This window comes from Mustela nivalis (genome assembly GCF_964662115.1).
Source record: "Mustela nivalis genome assembly, chromosome: 12".
Taxonomy (NCBI): domain Eukaryota; kingdom Metazoa; phylum Chordata; class Mammalia; order Carnivora; family Mustelidae; genus Mustela; species Mustela nivalis.
In genome coordinates, this window is record NC_139031.1 from 98,723,985 (window position 1) to 98,747,412 (window position 23,428).

A 23,428-nucleotide genomic window follows, 5' to 3' on the forward strand; every position below is an offset into this window, starting at 1 on the left:
GTTTTTTTTTTTTAAACCTTCTAACAGGTGTGAGGTGATATCTCATTGTAGTTTTTATTTGCATCTCCTTTAAATTAAAGCAACATCATTTGTTAAATACTAAGGACAAGGGAAGAAATTTGCAGTAATTGGGCATATATTATGCTATACTTACCCATTGAATATAATATAGAATTTAATGTTTTCACAGGTATGGAAAGCGGATAACATTATGGCTTTTTCACAGATTAGATACTACCATTCAGAGACAAAAAGTAACCTTCCCAAACCTGTCAGCTAGTATAAGGAGTTACTAGCCCTGAACTTGATCTGGCTCCAAAGCCTATACATCCTTTTTACACTAAAGGAAAAGTTCCTTTAAGAGCAACATTTCCATGGATAGATTTGATGAAGTTCAGGAAAGTTCCCTCTATCACCATACTTTGAAGCATTTTAATCAGGAACAGATGCTGGATTTTGTCAAATGCTTTTTCTGCATCAATTGAGAGGACCATGTGGTTCTTATCTCTTCTCTTATTGATTTGTTCTATCACATTGATTGATTTGCGAATGTTGAACCATCCTTGTAACCCTGGGATGAATCCCATCTGGTCATGGTGGATAATCTTTTTAATGTGCTGTTGGATCCTGTTTGCTAGGATCTTGTTGAGAATCTTAGCATTCATATTCATCAGTGATATTGGTCTGAAATTCTTTTTTTTTTTTTTTTTTTTTTTTTGGTGTGGTTTTTGCCTGGTTTGGAAATCAGGGTAATGCTGGCTTCATAAAAACAGTCTGGAAGTTTTCCTTCTGCTTCAATTTTTTTGAAACAGCTTCAGGAGAATAGGTGGTGTTTCTTCTTTCAAAGTTTCATAGAATTCCCCAGGGAATCCATCAGGTCCTGGGCTCTTGTTTTTTGGGAGGTTTTTGATCACTGCTTCAATCTCGTTACTAGATATGAGTCTATTCAGGTTGTCAATTTCTTCCTGGTTCAATTTTGGGAGTTTATAGTTTTCCAGGAATGCATCCATTTCATCTAGGTTGCTTAACTTATTGGCATATAACTGTTGATAATAACTTCTGATGATTGTTTCTATTTCCTTGGTGTTAGTTGTGATCGCTCCCTTTTCATTCATAATTTTATTTATTTGAGTTTTCTCTCTTTTCTTTTGGATTAGTGTGGCCAATGGTTTATCGATCTTACTGATTCTTTCAAAAAACCAGCTTCTAGTTTCATTGATACTTACAACTTTATCTCTAGATTCTATCTCATTGATCTCTGCTCTACTCTTGATTATTTCTCTTCTTGTGTGTGGAGTTGGTTTAATTTGTTGTTGCTTCTCCAGTTCTTTAAGGTATAGAGACAGCTGGTGTATTCTGGATTTTTCTATCTTTTTTTTGAGGGAGGCTTAGATGGTTATGTATTTCTCCCTTAGGACCGCCTTTGCTGTATCCCATAGGTTTTGGACCAAACTGTCTTCATTCTCATTGGTTTCCATGAATTGTTTCAGTTCTTCTTTGATCTCCTGGTTGATCCAAGCATTCTTAAGCAAGGTGGTCTTTAGCTTCCAGTTGTTTGAGTTCCTTCTAAACTTTTCCTTGTGATTGAGCTCCAGTTTCAAAGCATTGTGATCTGAGAATATGCAGGGAATAATCTCAGTCTTTTGGTATTGGTTGAGCCCTGATTTGTGACCCAGTATGTGGTCTATTCTGGAGAAGGTTCCATGTGCACTTGAGAAGAATGAGTATTCTGTTGTTTTAGGGTGGAATGTTCTGTATATATCTATGAGGTCCATCTGGTCCAGTGTGTCATTCAATGCTCTTGTTTCTTTATTGATTTTCTGCTTGGATTATCTCTCTATTACAAAGAGAGGTGTGTTAAGATCTCCTACTATTAATGTATTCATATCAATATGACTCTTTATCTTGATTAATAGCTTTCTTATGTAATTGGTTGCTCCCGTATTGGGGGCATAGATATTTACAATTGTTAGATCGTCTTGGTAGATAGTCCCTTTAAGAATTATGTAGTGTCCTTCTGTATCTCTGACTATAGTCTTTGGTTTAAAATCTAATTTATCTGATATGAGAATCGCTATCCTGGCCTTCTTTTGAGGCCCATTGACATGAGAGATGCTTCTCCATCAATTCATTTTCAGTCTGGGTGTATCCTTAGGTTCAAAATGGGTCTCTTGTAGACAACATATGGGTGGGTCCTGTTGTTTTATCCAATCTGCAACCCTATGTCATTTTATGGGCGCATTTAGGCCATTAATATTAAGAGGGATTATTGATAGATACATTTTTATTGACATCGTGTTATCTTTGAAGTCTTTCTTTCTGTAGATTGTCTCCATATTTCTGTTCAATGATATTCTTAGGATTTTTCCTCTTTTATAGAACCCCCCCTTAATATTTCCTGCAGTATCGGCTTGGTGGTCATATACTCTTTTAAGCCTTGCTGGTCTTGGAAACTCTTTATCTCTACATCCATTTTGAATGTCAGTCTTGCTGGATAAAGTATTCTTGACTGCATGTTCTTCTCACTTAGTCCCCTGAATATATCTTGCCAGGCCTTTCTGGCTTGCCAGGTTTCTGTGGACAGTCTGACGCTATGAACCATAAGATACCTGGGAATAAACCAAAGAGGTAAAGGATCTGTACTCGAGGAACTACAGAACACTCATGAAAGAAATTGAAGAAGACACAAAAAGATGGAAGACCATTCCATGCTCTTGGATCGGAAGAATAAACATTGTTAAAATGTCTATACTGCCTAGAGCAATCTATACTTTTAATGCCATTCCGATCAAAATTCCACCAGTATTTTTCAAAGAGATGGAGCAAACAATCTTAAAATTTGTATGGAATCAGAAGAGACCCCGAATTGCTAAGGAAATGTTGGAAAAGAAAAACAAAGCTGGAGGTATCATGTTACCTGAATTCAAGCTTTACTACAAAGCTGGGATCACCAAGACAGCATGGTACTGGCATAAAAACAGACACATAGACAGTGGAACAGAGTAGAGAGCCCAGATATGAACCCTCAACTCTATGGTCAAATAATCTTCAACAAAGCAGGAAAAAATATAGAGTGGAAAAAAGACAGTCTCTTCAATAAATGGTTCTGGGAAAATTGGACAGCTATATGTAGAAGAATGAAACTCAACCATTCTCTTACACTGTACACAAAGATAAACTCGAAATGGATAAAAGACCTCAATGTGAGACAGGAATCCATCAGAATCCTAGAGGAGAACATAGGCAGTAATCTCTTCGATATCGGCCACAGCAACTTCTTTCAAGATATGTCTTCAAAGGCAAAGGAAACAAAAGCAAAAATTAACTTTTGGGACTTCATCAAGATCAAAAGCTTCTGCACAGCAAAGGAAACAGTCAACAAAACGAAGAGGCAACCCACGGAATGGGAGAAGATATTTGCAAATGACAGTACAGACAAAAGGTTGATATCCAGGATCTATAAAGAACTTCTCAAACTCAACACACACAAAACAGATAATCATGTCAAAAAATGAGCAGAAGACATGAACAGACACTTCTCCAATGAAGACACACAAATGGCTAACAGACACATGAAAAAATGTTCATCATCACTAGCCATCAGGGAGATTCAAATTAAAACCACATTGAGATACCACCTTACACATGTTAGAATGGCCAAAATTAGCAAGACAGGAAGCAACGTGTGTTGGAGAGGATGTGGAGAAAGGAGAACCCTCTTACACTGTTGGTGGGAATGCAAGTGGGTGCAGCCATGTTGGAGAACAGTGTAGACAGTCCTTAAGAAATTAAAAATAGAGCTTCCCTATGGCCCTGCAATTGCACTACTGGGTATTTACCCCAAAGATACAGATGTAGTGAAAAGAAGGGCCATCTGTACCCCAATGTTCATAGCACCAATGGCCATGGTCACCAAACTGTGGAAAGAACCAAGATGCCCTTCAACAGACGAATGGATAAGGAAGATGTGGTCCATATACACTATGGAGTATTATGCCTCCATCAGAAAGGATGAATACCCAACTTTTGTATCAACATGGACGGGACTGGAAGAGATTACACTGAGTGAAATAAGTCAAGCAGAGAGAATCAATTATATGGTTTCACTTATTTGTGGAGCATAACAAATAACATGGAGGACATGGGGAGTTGGAGAGGAGAAGGGAGTTGAGGGAAATTGGAAGGGGAGGTGAATCATGAGAGACCATGGACTCTGAAAAACGATCTGAGGGTTTTGAAGGGGCGGGGGTGGGAGGTTAGGGGAACCTGGTGGTGGGTGGTGGGTATTATGGAGGGCACATATTGCATGGAGCACTGGGTGTGGTGCATAAACAACCAATTCTGTTACGCTGAAAAGAAATAAATTTTTAAAAAATTACTGCAGAGAACAACAACAACAACAAAAAAAGCAACATTTCCAGGGGTGCCTGGGTGGCTCAGTGGGTTAAGCTTCTGCCTTCAGCTCAAGTCATGATCCCAGGGTCCTGGGATCGAGCCCCGCATCAGGCTTTCTGCTCAGCAGGGAGCCTGCTTCTCTCTCTCTGCCTGGCTCTTTGCCTAGTTGTGAACTGCCTGTCAAATAAATAAACTCTCTTTAAAGATTATTTATTTATTTATTTATTTGACAGGCAGAGATCCCAAGTTGTTAATGCTTTGTTTCATTATTTGAGGGCGGACTTAAATTATTTTGATCCAATTAACCAAAGGGGAGAATTAAAGCCATACTTGTCCCTTGCTTTGTTTGCTACTGACAGCTATTCTCAAAAGCTAGTCTTGAGTAAAAACTGAAAGTAAGCTACAGTAGGACTCCGGTTTTGCTTCATGAGTAAATGTCCTTGGATTCTGTTTGGCACCAAAAGCCTGACGCATGTTTTACAGTGACCAGACAAGGTGGGACCTCTGAGTACCAGGCAAGAACAGCTCATATTCCTAAAAAATAAAGATAAAATAAGAATAAATTTTAAAAAATTAAAATAAAAGAGCAACTCTTCAAAACCCCTCTCACTCTTGAGAGCTTTTTCTGTATTTTCACTTAATAAACTTCTATTGCTTTATGCCCCCCCCCCCGCCCAAAAAACACAAACAAACAAAAAAACCGAATAGGTCATATCCCCTTTCTATAGTAGAGCTTCCAGCCTAAATTTTACTGATGAGTTATGAGAGTAACCTCTAGCTCGCAGCAAGCTACAGCAAATTCTAGACTATTTCAGTCAGATGAGGTCTTCTAAGATGTTTCAAAAGACAAAGAGCTAAAGGTTTAGTGGATGCCTCTCACTCTTTCCTAGATTTGATCTAAAATTGACACATCATTTTGTAAACTTTACTCCCCTCTTTGCCTGCCTCAAAACTAACCTGTGATTACTTTGAGTCCATGCATATATCAGATTCATTTCCGTGTCCTTAAAAACTGGTACAATGTCAAAGACATTAAATAAATATTTAAGTAAGGGAGAGTATGTTAGATAAGTTAAAGGAAGGAAGGTGGTTAGGAGTAGCAAGTATGTGTTATAAATATGAGTTTTAAAGTCCTGCTAAGTTCCCCCCTGGAGATATCTCTGCTAAATTTTGCAATCTTAGTGAAATGTCTACATTATTATTCTGAGTCAAAGTTTAAAGAGTTGGGAAAGTTTTAGTCGCCAGAACCTTTGAAACAATTTAGCAAATAAAATCCACTTCCATAATCCACTAAAAGTTGTGCTAAGCATAACCCAAGCTTAAACCTAAGCATAGCCTTGCTTATTCCATTGTGCCCTAGAAATACCCTTGACCGCTTTTCAAAGCCCAGGTCTGCACAAAGGGTTGCTAGGTGAGCTGTCCACATTCAGCCAAGTGATCTTTGGCTGCTTGCCTTGATTTGATAGTTCCCGGTTTATATCTACTCTGTCCTGTCGGTTCCTAAAAGCTATTTTCCTCCTTTCTGTCTCCTCCAAATAACCGAAAAGTCACTATGTTGAGGGCCACTGATTAATTCTTTTTCTGTGTAAGCAAACTCTCCTGATTAAAATCATACAATTTCAAGACAGTATCTATCTCTTGCTGGCATAGAGAAGAGATAAATGGTAGAGAATAGCTCTGGGATAATTCAGACAACCTTTAGCCTTGTACATTTTGTTCTCATGTAATAGAGTACACACTAGGAAGAACCAATGTAAATGACTGCATGGATGAGGCATGAGTCAGTCTTCAAGCAGGAAGAGGTTTAGTATAAAGCAATAGGGAGAGTTGAGGACTGTGGCCAAATTAAAAAGTAGGTATCTAGTGAAAGGGTCATCCAATTATTTTTAGAACATTGATCTGGCTATATAAATCATATTTACAATTACTGTGGGCTACGTTCAGTTGGTGACCTTTGGTCTATAACACAAAGCTGGGCCTAAGTAAGTCCTAACTATGAGGGAAAATTTGGAACGTCCTTCTACCAAATTCACACCATACATCCCAACTCTTGACTCTTTCACAGCGTAGTTCAAGTCTTTCCTTACCCAGTTTGCTTCAGGCCTAGCCTACCTGGCAGAGTTGGCACTCAATTGCTCTGAATTAAACAATTGAAAGACTTGCAAGCTCGCATTCTTAAGTTGCTAAAGCACTCCTCAAGTAAGTACAAAATAATTTAGCCCCTAACTGCAGATGTTACTCTACTTCAATGTTTCTCAATTGTCAGCATTACATGAACCTTTTTAAAAAGAAAAAGTTCTTCTCAGCATCCAAAACCTCTGCAGGGGTTATGAGAGAGGCCAAGAGATAACCCTACCATATCAGTTCTCCTCTGCTTCCATAAAAATAAATCTCCACTTTTTAGAATAATGAAGATTATAATTTTATTCTCCCTTGTGCTAGGTAATTGCAGGTAACCTACAGTACGGATGTTTTCAGGTTGCTATAACAAAATGCCACAGTCTGGGTGACTTCAACAATGTATTTCCACATAGTTTTGAGGACTGGAAATTCAAGGTCAAGGTGTCAGTGGGTTTGGTTTTCTCTGAAGCTTCTCTCCTTAGTTTGCAGATAGCTGCCTTCTTATGGCCTCTTCATGTGGTTGACCTTTGTGCCTGTGGCCCTGGTGTCCCTCTCTGTTTAAAAATTTTGTTTTATGAGATCACCAGTCAATGTGAATTCTAATGGCCTGCACTAGTAGCTTCATTTTAATTTAATCACCTCATTAAAGGCCTTATCTCCAAACACAGTCACACTCTGAGGTATAGGTGTTGAGAACTTCAACATATGAATTGGGGGTGGGCAAAATTGAGCTCATTATACTCCACCCATTGGGCCCCCAAAATTCATGTCCTTGTCACATGCAAAATACATTCACTTCCATCCCAACAGCCTCCCCAAATTTTAACCCATTCCAGTATAAATGTTAAGTCCCACATCTCATCTAAACATCCTTTAAAAAAAAAAAGATTCTATTTATTTATTTGTCAGAGAGAGAGAGCACAAGCAGGCAAAGTGGCAGGCAGAGGCAGAGAGAGAAGCAGGCTCCCCACTGAGCAAGGAGCTTGATCCCAGGACTCTGGGATCATGGCCTGAGCTGAAGGCTCAGGAGAAAAATGTATTCCTCAGTAACTCTGTCTTCAGGCTGCCTAAATTCCTCATCATAGATACAGCTAATATTCCTACCATTTTCATAAAAATAGATGTTTTTAATAATTAGAATAATTAGCTATTAAATTCTGGACTAAGTAGAAAAATTACAAGTGTATGTTTTTAAGAATATGTGCTATGACATTATTGCAGTGCTTCCAAACAGAGATTAACAGACTTTTTCTTTAAATCTAAATTTTAGTTAACATACAGTGCAATATTTGTTTCTGGAGTAGAATTCAGTGATTCATCACTTACATACAACACCCAGTGCTCATTACAAGTGCCCCCTTTTATATCGATCACTCATTAAACCCATCCCCTACCCACCCCCCTCCACCAACCTTCAGTCTTTCCCCCATTGAGTTTCTTATAGCTTGTTTCCGTCTCTCCTTTTTTTTTGTCCCCCCTTCCCATATGTTCATCTGTTTTCTTTCTTAAATTCCACATAAGTGGGGTCATATGGTATTTGTCTTTCTCCATCTGAATTATTTCACTTAGCATAATACACTCTAGCTCCATCCACGCCCTTGCAAATAAGAAGATTTCAATTTTTTGATGGCTTAGTAAATTTCCATTATATATAATTATATCTATAAATCTCACATCTTCTTTAACCATTCACCAGTTGATGGACTTTGGGCTCTCTCCATATTTTGGTGATTATTGATAATGCTGCTATAAATTTTGGGGCGCGAGTATCTCTTTGAATCAGTATTTTTGTATCCTTTGGGTAAACATCTAGTAGTACAATTGCTAGATCTTTGGGTAGTTCTATTTTTACCTTTTTGAGGACCCTCCAAACTGTTCTCTGGAGTGGCTACACCATTCTAATTTCCACCAACAGAGTACCTTCACCAACACCTGTTGTTTCTTGTGCTGAGAATATATTTTAAATTAAGGTTACAATTCCTACCCCATCAGATTCATTTTCTTATAAAAAACTATAGTTATTTGCAGATTTAAAGTGTGAAAATAATTTTTAGAAAAGTATTAGTCATTATTTCACATCAAATTAAAGGTTTAGTTCAAATTAATATATAAGAAAAATTTTAGTAAAGGACTTGCACTTTGGGAAGGATGATATACTCCTTTTATCTTTTTTGGAATATCTAGGATATTATTGAGCCTCTGTGGATGATTTCTTTCATTTTCAGATCTTTACCATTGATATGCTCATGATCCTTAAATCTTTATCAGTCCATGGTATTTCTGAGCATGACATAAACATATCCACATCCAGTGTCCTACTAGAGTGTTTCATTTGGGTAACATATCTTCAAGCTCATGGAAAACCCTGAACTTTATATCTTCTTTGTCAGCCCCCTTTCCTGTTTTTCCACTCTGTCAAGGTCACCAGACCAAATCCTGAGAGCTTTTTATCTATTTCTCTGTCTCTTACCTCTCAAGTTGCTTATTAATTTTATTACATAAGAGTATCTTGAGTGTGCCCTCTACTCTTTCTTACAAAAAAAAAATGTTTCTAGTTCAGGTCTTTACATCTTCCCTCAATATTTTCTGTGTTATTTGCTGTTAATCTGTTCTCCATGTTACTGATAAAATAACCTTCCTAAAATACAAGGGGAAAAAAATCTCCTTTGCTTAAAAACTCCCCAATTTTTTCCCATTGCTTTTTATTTTCTTTATTTTTTAAAAAAGATTTTATTTATTTATTTGACTGACAGATCACAATTAGGCAGAGAGGCAGAAGGGGGTGGGGAAGCAGGCTCCCTGCTGAGCAGAGAACTCAATGAGGGCTCCATCCCTGGACCCTGAGACCATGACGTGAGCCGAAGGCAGAGGCTTTAACCCACTGAGCCACCCAGGTGCCCCTGCTTTTTATTTTCTTTAAGTAACATATTTTTACCCTGGTAAAATATACGTAACTTTACTATCTTAATCATTATAAGTGTAGAGTCTGGTGGTACTATGTATGTTCATATGGTGAAACCTTCATCACCATCCATCTCCAGAACACTTTTCATCTTTTAAAACTGAAACTGTATTCATTAAACAATGACTCCCCATTCCCTTCTCCTCCCAACACCTGGCAACTACCATTCTACTTTTTATCTCTATGAATGTAACTATCCTCGGTATTTTGTATAAATGGAATCACAAAGTAATTATCTTTTTGTGACTGGCTTATTTCACTTGGCATAATGTCCTCAAGGTTTATCCATATTATATGTCAAAAATCCCTGCTTCTTCAAAACTAAATCATATTCCACTATACATATATAGCATATTTTGTTTATCTGTTTGTCAGAGGACCTTTGGGTTACTTCCACATTACAGATATTGTGAATAATGCTGTTATAAACATAATTGTACAGATATCTTTTTGAGAACTTGCTTTCAATTCTTTTAGATATATACCTAGAAGTGCAATTGCTAGATCAAAGGGTAATATTCAATTTTTTGAGAATGCTAGGTTAATTTCACAGAAGCTGTACCATTTTACATTACCAACAACTGTACACATATTCCAATTTCTCTGCTTTCTTCCAATAGCCACACTTGTTATTTTATATTTTTTCTCTTCTTTTTTTTAAAGATTTATTTATTTGAGAGAAAGAGAGAAAGTCTATGAGAAAGCAGACTCCCCACTGAGGTGGAACCCAACCCAGGACTCAAGCTCATGACCCTGAAATCATAATCTGACCCAAAACCAGAGTCAGAGGGTTAACTGACTGAGCTGCCCAGGCATGTCTCTATTTTTTCTCAATAATATTTATTGTACTAGGTGTGAGGTGAGACCTCACTATTGTTTTGATTGGCACTTCCTTAAAAATTAGTAATGTTGAGCATCTTCTAACGTGCTTAGGCATTTGTATATCTACCTAGAAGCATTTATTCAAGTGTTTTGTTCATTTTTTAATTAGGTTGTTTGGAGTTTTAGGAGTGCTCTATATATTCTGGATATCAATCCTTTATCAGATATATGATTTTTTTTAATTTATTTTTTATGTGTAATTTTTAAAATATTTTCTTTTATTTAAATTCAATTAATTAACATAAAATATATTATTGTGATTCATCAGTTGTGTATAACACCCAGTGCTCATTATATCACGTGCCCTCCTTAATGCCCCTCACCCAGTTACCCCTACTCATTTATACCAGGGAGAGAGAGAGAGAGAGCACATGAGTGGGGGAAGGGTTGGAGGGAAAGAGAGGGAGAGAGAGGGACAGGGAACAAAGTAGATTCCCCACTGAGCACAGAGCCTGATGCAGGGCTTGCTCTCATGACCCTGAGCCGAAGTCAAGAGTTGGACACACTTAACTGCCTGAGACCCAGATGCCCCTCAGATATATAATTTATAAATATTTTCTCCAATTCAATAGAGCAAGTCTATCTATAATAAACTTATGATCCCCATAGAAACAACATTACCTGAAGATAACCAATAAAGATACTTCAAATGTGAAAACAGCAATATAGTAACACAAGGAATTTCAAACTAAGAAAATGTGCCATAGTCGAAAGCTATCAGTGTTTCTCTGGCAACTGGAAAAACAACAAATCTGTGATCCAGCTGATAAAAAAAATTCAAAAGAACGACTGAAGAAACTCAACAAGCTACAAGTAAACTCAGAAAGACAGTTAATAAAATTCATAAGAAAGTATATGAATAGGGGTGCCTGGGTGGCTCAGTGGGTTAAAGCCTCTTCCTTTGGCTCAGGTCATGGTCTCAGGGTCCTGGGATCGAGGCCTGCATCGGGCTCTCTGCTCAGCAGGGAGCCTGCTTCTTCTTCTCTTTCTACCTGCCTCTCTGTCTACTTGTGATCTCTGTCTGTCAAATAAATAAATAAACAAAATCTTTAAAAAAAAAAAAAAAGAAGGTATATGAACATGTATTTTGAAGTTGTAAATCTTGTGACATCTTTGAAATGTAAATGCCCCAGCAGATAATCACAACATTGCTCACTGAGACTGAAGAAAATAAAAGTGGGTTAGAGGAAGTCTCGTTAACACTGTGCCTTGTCAATTGCATTATAACGATGTCTCATAAGATCTTTAAGTCTGGCCATTTTTAAGTCTTCCCTGAAATGTTTGCTGTTGCTATTCTGATGCTTTGGCAAAAAAAAAAAAAAAAAAAAAAAAAAAAAAAAAAAAAAGTTCTCTGCAAAACTGCTTCATCTTTTAGGACATCCATAGAAAAGACTCTGGTGAGTACAGGTCTGATAGCTAAGATCAGTCTGCCTTCATGTGGAAGGGACCATGATGAGCTTTCAAATCCCCTCTCTCCCCACACCAAGGAACCTGAATAGCAAACTGCATATGTCGTGGTTGGTGTCTGGGGTTCTATCTCTGTTCTCCTTTCCCACATCGGGGAGATGGGACCATTATGTTTATGATATAATTCTAACATGCAAAGATTTACCTCTCCTCCAGGACACCTTGCAGTGGACTGAAACATCTGCAAGAGAAAGGATGTAAAATAAATCCATGGAAAATTCAAGGCACAGCCCCTACATTAGGGTTTTAGCTAGACAAGACTCATATTATTTCAGAAGATGGAATTAATAAGATGCAAGCCTACCCAAACTCTAAGAGGTATGAGCTTTTGTAGGGATTTGGGGGTTTTGGATGAGTTTTATTCATCACCTGGCACAGTGCCTCCATATTTTATATCACCCGACTTAAAAAAAAAAAAAAAAAAATTTATGGGATGGGGAATCAGTCCAGCAAGCCACATTTCATAAAGTAAAAATAATAGTAAAGCAGTTGAAAGCTCTGGGTTCTGTCAAGCAATGCTTCTATTTGAGTTAGATATTTCTTTGACTCCAGAAGGCATGGGTTGGGCGTTGTGGCGGGGACGAATAAGGAAGGAGTACCTTTAGGACTTTGGTCAAAATCCTACATACCACCATAGAGCAGCAGTTTCTAGCAGTGTTCACAGCACTCCTCCAGATGGAGTCTCTCACTAAAAAATGCATTGGGATGAGAATTTCCATGACTTTCAAGGAGAGGACTAAAAATATGTTCCACCAATCCATATTTTGACTAAGTGGCATGCTCATTCTCAGCAGAGGAGCACCCTGTCCCACAGCCCACTCTCTCTAGACATACAGGCACCACCAGGCCCTATGGAGTATATAGAACCTCCAAGTGTCCCTGCACCTAGACCTTTACTAGCCTGTAAAGAGTGGGTAGGGGAAAGTTCCACTGATCCTTGGTAGACTGATGGATCTAGTCAAGGGAAGCCACCTACAAGGCCTGCAACCACTACTCAGCCCAATACTGACACCATCTGGACGGAAACAGGAAAAAACCATAATGCACAGGGTGGACAGCAGCCCTCTGGCTGTTAACCCTTTGCGCTGATAGTTGGGCTTTCCTAAAGAGATGAACGGTATGGCTCAGACAATGGAAAGCTGTTCCGATGATTATGAATAAACACTTATGGAATCGAGATATGTGGAAAGATATCTGGGTCTGTCTGCAGGAACCTAAGGCAGTCTTCGCTGTTTTTATTTCATTATAAGACACTGACATCTCCTGACAATCAGAAAGGTAATGCCCTAGCTTGGCTACAAACTTTAACTACTGGCCCTTCAGTAGTACATCGGATTGGGTACATAGAAAGAATGGCCACTCCAATACCCAGATGAAATGGCATTTTGCCAGGCATGCTGAATTACCCTTGAAGTACATGGACTTGCTTAATGCAGTAACAGTCTGTCCGGCCTATCCCCTGAGTTCTAAACCATGCCCAAAGAAACTGCTGAAAACATCTGGAGCCATTCCCTGAAATTCCTAACAGGTAAGAGATTGCAGTGCAAACTGATCGTCCTCTGAGTGAGTGTTCTAAATGGGCCCTGGTTTCTGGGGTTACTGCATCTGGCCGAACCCAAGCTTTCCCTTGCTGTCGTGCAATCCAGGCGACCACCATTAGGGAATTAGAGAAACTGAATGCTATATATCGATACCTTCATAAAATAGACAGTGATGGGGGAGGGTCACATTTCAAAGGTATAATATAAGAATGGGCAAAAGAACATGGCATTGAATGGATGTTGTACCTCCCCTATAACCCACAAATGGCAGGGTTGGTAGAAAATTAAAAAAAAAAAAAAAGAATATTAAGGTAAGAAATTAAATTACTAATGAGAACACTGATCTTGGCTGGTGTGCTAAAGCACCGTTTTGGGCTTTAATACATTTGGAGAATGAATCAGGAAGGCATACTGCTCCATAGACCAAACTTCCCCCCTCCCATGAAATATCCAGCAAATAAAGGAGTAAAAATTGTGGGAAACAGCCTTTACCCTGACTCTCACTTATGATCAACATCTTATGCTGTTGAGAATACCCAGCCCTATCACACCTGGAAAAGGAATTATCTGTTGAAATTTACAATGGGACATCTGTCTGGGATGGATAAGCTACTTTGCACCCTTGGGTAGAGGAGAACTACTCAACTTCCGCTTGGATCTCATCACCCATCAGCAAGCTGGACTTGTTGAAATAACCTATGCTTGAAATGGAAGAAACACCTTGAAAGAAAGAGGGGAGAACATGGGCATCTCAGACTGGCAGAGCCCATCCCTCTCATCTTGTTAAGCTTGCCAATCTTTACTAGCCTGGCCAGCACGCATTGTAAGAGAGAGAGCAGATGAGATGGTAAGAGCCAGTTGTGAGGACTGGCGTTCTGGGGAACATAACAAAACTGACCGGTGAGCCAGACCCAGGCTTCTCATTCCATCTCCTGTCCCTAAGTGTGGCTTCCATCTACTTTTACCACTCCTAGAAACCACTCCAAGAACATAGCCATGAAACGGTGATGCAGTGTTGAAAATACCTGCGTGGGATATGGACTGAGGTTTAGGAGGGCCTCTTTTTAACTTCTAAAATTTGGTAGACAGGTGTGGGGATTCGTTCTTCTTGTTGCCACTGGAGACAAGCCTTATATATATGTTCACTTTGCTTACTGAAACAGCCACCTACCAACCTGGAGTGGCCTGTCTCTTCCTTTGACCTCTTCCTGCCCTCTGCTAATGGTGGCCATTCTCATATTGCAAATGGGACGCTCTTGAAAGGTTCTCAAGGATAGGCCATATGTCACGTCACAAATTAAATCTTAATAGATTTAGAAAGATGCTATCATGATATCTTTGACATTGATGGGGTGAGTTAGAAATGAATAACAACAACAACAACAAAACCAACCATGGAATGTTTACAAAATTTTGGAAATTAGACAAGAAACTTTTAAATAATTGAAGGAATGAAGAAGAAATCACAAGGGAAATTTGAATAGACTTAGAGATAAATGAAAAGGAAAACAGAACATTACCAGAACTTATGGTTGCAGCAGTGTTGCTGACAAGGGGAACTTTATAGCCATAAGGCTTATATTAATAAATAAGAATTGACAATGAATTATATGTCGGCTAATTGAATTTAAATTAAAAAAATAAATCTATATAAAATAAGTAAATAAGGAAGATTTCAAGAAACAACAAGTGTTGGAGAGGTTGTGGAGAAAAGGAAACCCTCTCACACTGTTGATGGGAATGCAAGCTGGTGTAGCCACTTTGGAAAACAGTGAGGAAGTCCCTCAAAAAGTTGAAAATAGAGATACCCTACAACCCAGCAACTGTACTCCTGGGTATTTACCCCTAAGATACAGATATAGAGCCAAGAAGGGCCATATGCACCCCAGTGTTCATAGCAGCAATGTCCACAATAGCCAAACTGTGGAAAGAGCCGAGATGTCCTTCAGCAGACGAATGGATAAAGAAGACGTGGTCCATACGCACAATGGAATATTACTCAGCCATCAGAAAGGGTGAATACTGACCATCTGCTTCAACATGGATGGAACTAGAGGAAATTATGCTGAGTGAAGTAAGTCAAGCAGAGAAAGACAATTATCATACCGTTTCACTCATATGTGGAACAAAAGGAATAGCATGGAAGACACTAGGAGAAGGAAGGGAAAAATGAAGGAGGGGGATCAGAAGGGGAGACCAACCATGAGAGACTATGGACTCTGGGCAACAAACTCAGGGCTTCAGAGGGGAGGGTGGTGGGGTGGTGGGTGAGCCCAGAGATGCGTATTAAGGAGGGCACGTACTGTATGGAGCACTGGGTATTATATGTAAGCAACGAATCATGGAACACCTCATCAAAAATTAACAACATACTGTATGGTGGCTAACATAACATAGTAAAATTTTTAAAAAATGAAAGATTTCAAATTAATTATTACTTTACAATGTACTTTTTTAAAGTTTTAATTTAAATTGTAGTTACTTAACATATACTGTAATATTGGTTTCAGGAGTAAAATTCTGTGATTCATCACTTATATATAAAAACAAGTGTTCATCACCAGTACCCGCCTTAATACCCATAACCCATTTATTTTTTCCAGTTTTTAAAATTTAACTTCAATTTACTTTACCTACACTGTGTTATTATTTTCAGAGGTAGAATTTAGTTGCATACTGATGCTATAAACATTGGGGTTAGTTGAAAGATGCTTTCAACACAGTGTTGTTTCATTGAGTATCAGGCATTTTCCTTATGAATCCACACATACCTTTGAACACTTGGTCGTTATGAAAGAAGATGTTAGTTGAAAGATGCTTTTACACAGTATTGTTTCACTAAGTATAGGGCATTTTCCTTTAGTTTCCATGCATACATTAGAAAACACCTGTATCTTCATATAAGAACGTGTGTGAACACATACCTATATCATGAGAGAACAGGTTAGTTGAAAGATCCTTCCTACACAGTGTTGTTTCACTGAGTATAGAGCATTTTCCTTCTGCATACACATAAACTTTTGAAAAACACATCTATCATCATAACATCAAGATGTTAGTTGAGAGATGCTTTGTAAACAATGTTCTTTCATTGAGTTAATTATAGGGAGTCCCAGTTTTGAACCCCGCATCCAGGGGTTCAGCTGGGAGTCTGCTCCTCCCTCTGCCCTTCACCTGGCTTGTTTTGTGTTCTCTCTCTCTCTCTCTCTCAAATAAATAAATAAATAAATAAGGGGCACCTGGGTGGCTCCGTGGATTAAAGTCTCTGCCTTCAGCTCAGGTCGTGATCTCAGGGTCCTGGGATTGAGCCCCACATCGGGCTCTCTGTTCAGCACAGACCCTGCTTCCCCCTCTCTCTCTGCCTGCCTCTCTTGCCTACTTGTGACTTCTGTCTGTCAAATAAATAAATAAATAAAATCTTTAAATATAAATAAATAAATAAAATCCATATGTATATTAGAAATCACTTCCATCATTTTTAAAAAATTTTAATATATGTATTTTTATTTATTAATACATAATACATTTTATTTATTAATACATAAAATGTATTATTTGTTTCAGGGGTACAGGTCTGTGATTCATCAGTCTTACACAATTCACAGCACTCGTCATAGCACATACCCTCCCCAAAGTCCATCACGAAGCCACCCTATCCCTCCCATCTCTCTCCCCTTCAGCCACCCTCGGTTTCCTGAGATTAAGAGTCTCTTATGGTTTGTCTCCCTCTCTGGTTTCATCTTGTTTCATTTTCCCCTCCCTTCCCCTATGATCCTCTGTCTTGTTGCTTGAATACCTCATATCAATGAGATTATATGATAATTGTCTTTCTTTGATTTATTTCACTCCAGTTCCATCCACTTCATTGCAAAACCACAATTGCAAGGTTGTGGTTTTTTGATGGTTTTATAGTATTCCATTGTATATATATATACCACATATTTATCCATTCATTTGTTGATGAACATCTAGGCTCTTTCCATAGTTTGGCTATTGTGGACATAGCTGCTATAAACATTCAGGTGCCCATGCCCCTTCGGATCATTAGGGTATCTTAAGGGTAAATACCAAATAGTGCAATTGCTGGGTTGTAGGGTCGCTCTATTTTCAACTCTTTGAGGAACCTTCATACTGTTTTCTAGAGTGGCTGCACCAGCTTGCATTTCCACCAACAGTGTAGGAGTGTTTCCCTTTCTCCATATCCTCGCCAACACCTGTCATTTCCTGCCTGGTTAATTTTATCCATTCTGACTGGTGAGAGGTGGTATCTCACTGGTTTTGATTTGTATTTCCCTGATGCTGAGTGATGTTGAGCACTTTTTCATGTCTCTGTTGGCCATTTGGATGTTTTCTTTTGCAGAAATGTCTGTTCATGTCCTCTACCCATTTCTTCACTGGAGCTTCGTTTTTGGCGTTGAGTTTGATAAGTTCTTTATAGATGCTGAGTACTACCCCTTTATCTGATAAGATATTTGCAACTATCTTATCCCATTGCTGCCTTTTAGTTTTGTTGACTTTTTCCTTTGCTGAACAAAAGCTGTTTCTCTTGCTGAAGTCCAAATAGTTCATTTTTGCTTTTGTTTCTCTTCCTTTGGAAACGTGTCTTGCAAGAAATTGCTGCAGGTCTCTGCAGGTCAGAGGCTCTGCTTGTGTTCAACCCAAGGAATTTGATAGATTCCTGTGACACATTTAGCTCTGCCATCCATTTTGAGTTTGTTTCTGTGTATGGTGTAAGAAAGTGGACCATTTTCATTCTTTATTTTTATAATTTTAAAATCCAATTAGCCAACACATAGCCCATAGTTTCAGATGTAGTGTTAATAATGTATCAGTTCTGTATAACATCCAGTGTTCATCACACAACATACCCTCTCTAATGCCCATTACTCAGTTACCCCATCCCTCCACCAACCTCACCTACAGCAACCCTTGTTTTGTTCCCTATATTTGAGTCTCTCATGGTTTTTTCCCCTTCCGATAACTTTCCATTCAGTCCTCCCTCCTTTCCCCTATTGTCCTCTGAGCTGTTTCTTATATTCCACATATGAGTGAAACCATATGGTAATTGTCTTTCTCTGATTGACTTATTGTGTTCAGCACAATACCCTCTAGTTCCATCCATGTTGGTATAAATATTTGTCTTTTCTATTGGCTGAGTAACAATCCACTGTATGTATGTGTGCATGTGTGTATATATATATATGTGTGTGTGTGTATATATGTGTGTGTGTGTGTGTGTGTGTGTGTGTATACATACATACGCACACATACATACCACCTTCATCTGTCAAAGGACAGATTAATTCTTCTGCATGTGGCTTTCCAATTTTCCCAGCACCATTTATTGAAGAGACTGTCTTTTTTCCTCTGGATATTTTTCCTGCTTTGTTGAAGATTAGTTGACCATAGCATTGAGGGTCCATTTCTGGGTTCTCTATTCTGTTCTTTTCCTCTACGTGTCTGTTTTTGTGCCATTACCATATTCTCTTGATGATTATAGCTTGTAATATCCATTGAAGTCTGAAATTCTTTTTTTTTTTTTTTTAATATTTTTTTTATTTATTTATTTGAGAGAGAGACAGTGAGAGAGAGTATGAGCAAGGAGAAGGTCAGAGAGAGAAGCAGACTCCCCATGGATCTGGGAGCCCGATGCGGGACTCGATCCCGGGACCCTAGGATCATGACCTGAGCTGAAAGCAGTTGCTTAACCAACTGAGCCACCCAGGCGCCCGAAGTCTGAAATTCTGATGCCACCAGTTTTGGTTTTCTTTTTCAACATTCCTTTGGGTATTCAGGGTCTTTTCTGGTTGCCTACAAATTTTAGGATTATTTGTACTAGCTCTGTGAAAAAGTTGTTGGTATTTTGATGGGTATTGCACTGAATGTGTAGATTGTCTAGGGAGCATAGATATTTTAGCAATATTTGTTCTTCCAATTCATGAACATGGAATGTTTTTTTCCATTTCCTTGTGTCTTCCTCATTTTCTATAGTGTTCTATAGTCTTTAGAGTATGGACCCTTTACCTCTTTGGTTAGGTTTATTCCTAGGTATCTTATGGTTTTTGTTGCAATTGTAAACAGGATTGATTCCTTAATTTCTCTTTCTTCAGTCACACTGTTAGTGTATAGAAGTGTAACTGATTTCTGTGCATTGATTTTATATTCTGCCACTTTGCTGAATTCCTGTATGAGTTCTAGCAATTTTGGGATGGAGTATTTAGGGTTTTCAGCATAGTATCATGTCATCTGTCATTCACTTTGATAGCAAATAAGTGAGAGTTTGATTTCTTCTTTACTGATTTGGATGCCTCTGATTTCTTTTTTTGGTCTGATTGCCGAGGCTAGGATTTCTAGTACGATGTTGAACAACAGTGGTCACAGTGGACATTCCTGTCATGTTCCTGATCTTAGGGGAAAAGTTTTCAGGTTTTCCCCATTGAGAGTGATATTGGCTGTGGGCTTTTCATAGATGGTTTTTATGATATTGAAGTATGTTCCCTGTATCCCTACACTGTGGAGAATTAGTCAAGAAAGAATGCTGTATTTTGTCAAATGCTTTTTCTGCATCAGTTGAGAGGGTATTATGGTTCTAGTCCTTTTTAGGTTATTTTACACTTTTAATTCAACTAGCCAACATCTACTATATCATAATTTTTATGTAGTGTTTAATGATTCATTAGTTGGGTATAATACCCAGTGCTCATCACATCATGTGCCTCCTTTTTTTTTTTTTTTTTTTTTTTAAGATTTTATTTATTTATTTGACAGACAGAGATCACAAGTAGGCAGAGAGAGAGAGGAGGAAGCAGGGTCCCTGCTGAGCAGAGAGCCTGATGCGGGGCTCGATCCTGGGACCCTGGGATCATGACCTGAGCCGAAGGCAGAGGCTTTAATGCCCTGAACCACCCAGGCGCTCCCATCATGTGCCTCCTTAATGCTCATCACCAGTTACACCACTTTTGTCAATTTGGTGTATCACATTGGTTGATTTGTGGATGTTGAACCACTCTTGCATCACAAGGATAAATCCCACTTGGTCATGATGAATAATCCTTTTAATGTACTGTTGGATCTTATTTAAGAGTTTATCTATTTGTTCCAGATTGCCTAATTTCTTTGGTGTTGGTTGTGATCTCTCCTCTTTTGTTCATGATTTTATTTATTTGGGTCCTTTCCCTTTTCTTTTTGATAAGTCCAGCTAGGGACTTAGGGATCTTATTAATTCTTTCAAAGAATCAGTTCCTAGTTTCATTGATCTGTTCTATTGTTCTTTTGGTTTCTATTTCATTAATTTCTGCTTTAATCTTTATTTCTCTTCTCCTCTAAGACTGAGGCTTTATTTGCTGTTCTTTCTGAAGCTCCCTGACCTCTAAGGTCAGGTTATGTTTTGAGACTCTTCCTGGTTCTTAAGAAAGGCTTGTATTGCTATATGCTTTGTTGCATCCCAGTGGTTGAATTGTCATGTTTCCACTTTCATTTGTTTCCATGAATTTGTTTAATTCTTCCTTGATTTCCGTGTTGACCCATTCATCCTTTAGCAGGGTGTTGTTTAACCTCCAAGTGTTTGAGTTCCTTCTGAATTTCCTCTTGTGATTAAGTTCAAGTTTTAAAGCATTGTGATCTGCAAATATGCAGGGGATAATCCACTCTTTTAGTACCAACTGAGACCTGATTTGTGATCCAATATATGATCTCCTATCCTGGAGAATGTTCCATGTGCACTCAAGAAGAATGTATATTCTGTTGCTTTAGGATGAAATGCTCTGAATATATCTGGGATTCCATCTGGTCTAGTGTGTTATTCAAAGCCCTTGTCTCCTTGTTCATCTTCAGCTTAGATCATTTGTCCATTGCTGTGCATGTATATTACAGTCTTCTACTATTGCTATATTATTATCAATGTGTTTCTTTAATTTTATTATTAATTAGTGGATGTAATTGGCTACTCCTAAGTTTGGCATAAGTATTTACAGTTCTTAGATCTTCTAATTGGATAGACCCAGTATGATATACTGTCCCTCTTCATCCCTTACTACACTCTTTGGCTTAATATCTAATTTGTCTGATATGAGGATTGTTACCCTAGCTTTCTTTTGAGGTCCATCAGTATGGTAAACTGGTTCTTTATCCCCTCACTTTCGATCTGGAGGTGTCTTTAGGTCTAAAATGAGTCTCTTCTCGACAGCATATGTATGGGTCTTGCTTTTTATCCAATCCGAAACCCTGTGTCTTTTGATAGGAAGATTAAGCCCATGTAAATGAGCTGAATGTAACTTCAGAATAACATTGAGAGTAATGACTTTAGTGCCATTGTATTGCCTATAAAGTCCCTGTTCCTATAGATTGTCTCTGTTTTTTTCTGGTCTATGTGACTCTTGGACTCTCTCTTCACTTACAGGATTCTCCTTAGTATTTCTTACAGGGCTTTGTTGTCCTATATTCTTTCAATTTCTGTCTGTCCTGGAAGCTCTTTATCTCTGAATGTCAGCCTTGCTGGATAAAGTATTATTGGATGCATGTTCTTCTCATAGAATACCCTGAAAATATCATGTCAGCACTTTCTGGCCTGCCAGGTTTCTTTGGGTAGGTCTGATGTTAGTCTGATGTTTCTCCCTCTGTAGGTAAGGAGCCTCCTGTCTTGAGCTGCTCTCAGTATTATCTTGTTTTCTCTAAAATTTACAAGCTTCACTATTATATATTTGCCTGTTGTTGATCTATTTTTGTTGATTTGGGGAGGGGTGTTGGACAGGAATGCTTGTTTCTTTCCCCAGATTAGGGAAGTTCTCAGCCATGATTTGCTCAAATACACCTTCTAGCCCCCTCTCTCTCCACTCCCTTTAGGATCCCAATAATTCTGACATTGTTTCATTTCAATTGTTTCATTTAATTTCATCATTAAACTCTCAAAGCCTTTCTTCATGGGCTCTGAGTTGTCTTTCTCTCTTTTCCTCAGCTTCCTTCCTTTACATCAGCCTGTACTCTAGATCATTAATTCTTTCTTCTGCCTATTGACCCTAGCTGTTAGAGCACCCAATTTAGACTTCATCTCATCCATAGCCTTTTTAAGTTCAGCCTGAGTAGATCTTATTTCCACCCTTAGAGATTCTCTACTATCACTTATGTTTTTTCAAGCCCAGCTATTAACTTTATAATTGCTATCCTGAATTCCATCTCTGACATCATACTTCTATCCATATAGATTAGCTCTGTGGCAAAGAACATCGCCTCTGGTTCTTTCCTTTGTTGTGAATTCCTCCTTCTAGTCATTCTGCCCAGAGAATGATGTGTGAGTGGGTGAGCAGAGTCCAAAATATCAATCATAAACCAAGCAAAATACACCCCATACAATCTGAAGCAGTTGGAAACCACAACAGAAAAGCACACCAAACTAAACCAAAAAACAAAAACAAAACAACAACAACAACAACAACAAAAAAACAAAATAAAAGGGGTTGGGAAAGAGAGATTATAATCTCACAAAGCAGAGTGATCCATTTGTTCCTGATTGAATTTTGGTCTCTGTGTTAAAAGACACTATATCTGAAAATTGCAAAGAAAGCAAAACTTACCTATCTATCTATAAAATTAAATAGAGTGAAAAAGAAAAAGACTAGGATGAAGCATAAATCTATAAAATGTAGATGTGAAAAAATGAAAGTTAAAAAGCAACAAAATCACAAGTTGGTAAAATAAGAATTCAGTTGAAATGGGGAAAAGCTTTAAAAAAAAAGAAATGGAAAATTTGAGACTGAAGGAAAATGAGTCATGAGGTAACATCTGGAGCTCAATATACTATTTTCCCCTGGTGCTGGAGTTCTACAGTCTTGTGGGATGCCTAAGTTTGTCATTCACCTGTTCTTCCAGTCTGTCTTCTGAGGGAGGGGTCTGCTCTGCTGCTTCTCAGTGTCTCTGCCTGGGCAGAGTTGCTTCACCCCTTGTCAGGGGGATGGGCTCAAGGTAAGTGGTTCCTCTGTGTGGCTTTTGCTCTGGAGGCTTTCCATGCCTCTTCAGAGGGTCAGAGCAAACACTCTGAGGGTTTGTGTCTGTATCTCTAGCGCAG